We start from the raw sequence: 4,460 nt of genomic DNA, 5'->3' as shown, positions 1-4,460 counted from the left end.
AAATGCTCTGGCCACTCTGCCTGCTCGGTAGCAGGAGGCGAGCTCTCTGCAGAGCCGGCTGCTTGAGGTACACAGGCTATTTCTGGAAGAGCCTCGCCTGAGAAAAGCCACGTGGAGAAAGGTGGCAGTGGAGCCGCGTCCCAGGAGCAGCTGGCCCCGCGCTGGCATCCGGTGGATTTCGAGGGCTCTGATGTGCAGGGAAAACACAGAGTCTCCCCTTGTTGCCAGCCACATGGAGCAGCTTTGTCCCCTAATTCAGAGCCAGGGAAGCCCAGCTGCTTTATCCCCACTCGCACTCCTGGCCCGTGGGAGCCTGGCAAGGCGCTCTGCTTCCCCAGCTCCGATGGCCACCACACATCTAAGATTTGGGGAGACAAGTTAAGACCTGGAGATGCCATAAGACCAGATCCTGGTGCTGTTGTGGGTGACAGGAAACATGGGGTAGAGGGCTTGAACCTGACACCAGCTCCTGGGACGGGAGTACCAAGTGAGACCCTCCTCCTAAAAAGAGGTGGAGGTGTAGCAGGAGGATGGTCCCGCCGCTGGCACTGGGACAAGGAGAGGGGCTGGGAGCAGGTAGGCTAGCAGCGGTCCCACCACGATGGCCTCAGGTGCAGTGTGGTGCTTCGGTTAACAGCAGGGCAGAGCCAGTGCCCTCCAGTGCCATGGAGTACAAGCAGCCCCCACAGCCAGGACGTCTCCAAGGGAGCACAGGGGAGACAAACAAAACCGCAATATTTTCTGCTGCCGCCACGATTCCATCAGTGCTGGCTGGCTGGCTTTGATTAAACCTCTCATTTTGTACATTTGAGAAGAATATAATTTAGCCAGCAGATTAAAAGCAAGTAAGACCCACACCAAGGGTCCCAGCACCTCCGTTTCCCCAGAGCCATCACGTGCCATGGCAGGGCAGGCTGGGGTGACCCTCAGCACACCCACCCAGGGGCTGCCATCCTGCTGCCCCCCACCTCCAGCACTGTGTGGTAGGGGGTGTCCCCTGGGGATTGCTGGCACAGGGGACACACAGGGCCAAGGAAGGGCCACCACAGGGGTGCAGACAGGGCCACTGAGCCACCCAAGGTCAAGACATCACCTGGTGAGAGGACACCCACGGGCCACAGCCACCCAAACCCAATCTGCCCATGTTGGCAAGACCATCCCCGGGGCTCATGGTGTCCCTGGGGCAGCAGAGCTCCAAGGGGGTGCCAGGATGATGTGATCCCATTCCCAATCCAAGCAGTGGCTGGGGAAGGAACCCTGCTCTCCAGAACCATCTCCAAGGGCCTGTCCAAAGAGCACAGCCCAGGTTACCACTCTGGCAAGCTTTCAGCTCTTTGCCCGTTACTTTCAGACGAGCTGGCTATTTAAACAGCTCTGAAGTATCACAGCTGCTGGGCTGTGAAGTGTCTCCATGACACGAGCCTCTGTTCCCAGGCATTTTAAAAGCCTCTCTGTAAAGAAATTAATAACAAAGTAAATTGTACTCAAATGCAGCTTCTGGAGAGATAAAGCGGTGGCAAGGGAGCGGCAGAGGGTGAGGGAGACAAGTTCAACCTCCCCTCCCCACGGCCCCCAGCAGGGACAGATGATGCCATTTTCAGGGCATCAGAAAACCAGGTCAGACTGAGACCAAAACAGGCTGAGGTCCACCAGGCTTTCTGCTCGGGGTCACTACCAGCAATGATGGGCGTCTGGAGTCTATCGGCACGATGTCAAATGATTGCTTGCTTTTTTTTTTTTCTTCCCAGCCCAGTGTTTGGGAGCTGGGAGGGATGGAGTTGCCTCATGCTACCAGTAGGTTTTCGTTTGGGTCTCGCCCAGCTGCCCGTAATTGATGCTCAACCCCTGCATCGTCTCCACCTTCAAGCTGCCCCTGGTCAGAGGTGGTTGTTCGCTTTGTGATGGACAGAATTTGGGGAAGCACAAGCCTCAAAACCTCTGCAGTCTCAGAGGAGGCTACGGGGCTTTCATCCCGGCCTTTGACACAGCAGTGCAGCAGCAGACAAAACCACCAGCCCTCCACAGAGCGCCCTTGATCCTGGCGAGCAGGGAGAGGGAAAAGGCATTTTAAAACGGTGCAGGTTCGCACGGACTAACCATGATTCACTGTGTGCAATGCGGGCAGGAACAGGAGGCCGTCATGGCGAAAGAGCATCCTCCACAGGCTGCAGCCCTGAGAGGGACGTGGTTTCTTCACAGTTTTCAGCTGGAATTTTTGGGGAGCAGTGCCACTCGTCTGCAAAACATCCCAGCTCAGGAAGCGGCAGTGGTCGGACCTCGGCGTCACAGCTCCACCAGACGCCGCGCGGCCATCGTCAGCAGGGGTCAATGAGACGCCTGAGCTGCCACTCAGCGCTGCGATGAGTCTGTTAGCAAGTCAGATATAAGAGGGGAAAAGACTCGTTGGCAAAGAAAAGGGCCAGGCTGTTAACTCCAAAGCTCACAGACCCTGTGGGGAGACTCCCGTTCGTGTCTGACTGGTCGGACAGGGAGTAGCCAGCTCCCGGCTAGCATCCCTCCCCAGCACCATCTGCTCCCTCCCAGTTTCTGGGGGGGATTTGTCTCACAGGAGCCCCAGAGGCACTGGCAGGAGAGGGATGCAGAAGCCAGTCTCACCTTCCTGGGGAAAGTAACATCACGTCATTCAGAGCTGGGATCTTACCTTCAAATCCCTCTTCCTTTGCCAAGAGCAGAAATCATTCACTCAATCTTCAAACAGCAGTTCGAAGCCTTTACATTGCTCTCAAGATTAATTAGCAGCTAAGTAATAATCCAGGATAAGTCTTATCAAGGCATAAGAATGGTGACATGGTCAGTCAGTGATGTGGGGGATCCGAGGCGGGAGAAAACCTCATGTTCCTGGTTAAATCCAACATCTCCCAGGAAAGCGCAGCCTCTTCCCTTAACGAACAGCTATGTCAGGGGGATCTGACAATCCTCACCTCAGGAACATTTTAAAGAAAACCCATCTTGGGCAGAGGGTCTGTTTGCTTTACCTGTGTTAACACGTGCATGCTGAAGCAGGGGAGCCACAGAGCTCTGATCGCTGTTGGTCAAGCGCCCACCAAGGCAACGTATGGCTGAGCCCACAGAAGACAGGTTACGGGTGGCACAGAGCTGGTGGTCAGGCAGGTCCTGGGGCAGGAGGCTCAGGGGAGAGGCCTATGTGTGGCCTGGGGATGACCATTAAACACAGGGACACCATGTCAGACCTGGGACATCCTCAAATGCAAGCAGTGGCAAGCAGAGAAAAGGCTCTGGAGGCTCCTGCAAGTGCCCTGTCCCATTCCACAGGTCATGGCTGAGCCCACAGACCTCCAGCACGGCCCCCAAGAGCTGCCGTTCCTGCTCGGGACTCCTCCTGGCACTGATGCCCCACTCCAGTGGCCATCGCTACAGGACACAGTATGTTCCCCAAGCCATGGGTGAAAACCTCACAGCCCCACCAGCCTGGGGGTGCTGTTCCTTTACTTTCACCCCACCTTCTCCCAGGCACCTCCCAATGGTAGCAGGAAAAAAACAAACCAGCTGCAGCAAGCCAGCTGCACCAGAACATTTATTTCATATAATGCACCATTTATTTTCAATTATCGTGGTACTTCCCCCCACCTTCCTCCCTGTGCACTTGGCAGATTGCCGCTGGAAAGTTTGCAGAGTTGCAAAAGAGCCGTGGAAGGAGCAGCAGCTCCAGCACAAGGCGAAGGGACAGATGCGATGGGGACAGCACTGTCACCTCTTACAGCAGCGCAGGGCTGGGAGGAGGATGGCAGCCTGGTGGGAGGAGGGTAAGGACAGACACCTCGGGGCAGTGGGTCAGACAAGGAGAGATGTCCTGGCTGTCAGCTCACCTCTGGAGTAAGGCACTGAAGGAGGTGACAGCAGGGAAGAGGTGGTGGTGACAGGGACACTGCAGGGGAGGGCATGGAGAGGAGCGAGAGCAGCACTACGGTCATCTTCTCCTTCTAGACACCGTTTCACCTTCTCCAAGCCCAGCCAAGCACCAGCCTTGTCTCCCTTCCCCTCTCCTCTGGGTACATGCTCTCAAGGCCTCAGCAAGCCAGAGCTTGGGCATGGGACCAAGTCATCCTCTGGCACACAGAAGATGTCCAGACCTACCTCTGGGATGCAGCTTGAGATGCAGTTTCCACAGCCTGCCACTCCCCACCCCCTCAAAAAACCCCCCAAAAACCAAGCCCACCCTGAGTGCCTGCATGGCCAGGAGACCTCCAAGGGGTAGGGCGGCTCTGGGCAGGACCGGAGCTGCTGTGGCTGGGGTGCCTGTGGAACACCCATCATGTCCCGCAGCATCCCCACCCCAGGGGGGCTGCTGCAGCGGCAGCGCAGGCGCGGAGGTACGTCCCTCACCGTCTGCTCCTCGCTTGCTCACCAAGCAGCTTTTCTATTCCCTGATCTCTCCCAGTCAAAGCCATTCGAAGATCTCCAACATGTCACAAGGGATT

Source organism: Buceros rhinoceros, unplaced genomic scaffold (assembly GCF_000710305.1).
Source record: "Buceros rhinoceros silvestris isolate BGI_N320 unplaced genomic scaffold, ASM71030v1 scaffold6974, whole genome shotgun sequence".
Taxonomy (NCBI): Eukaryota; Metazoa; Chordata; class Aves; order Bucerotiformes; family Bucerotidae; genus Buceros; species Buceros rhinoceros.
The sequence above is the reverse complement of the archived record's forward strand: the minus strand, read 5'-3'. Positions refer to the sequence as shown.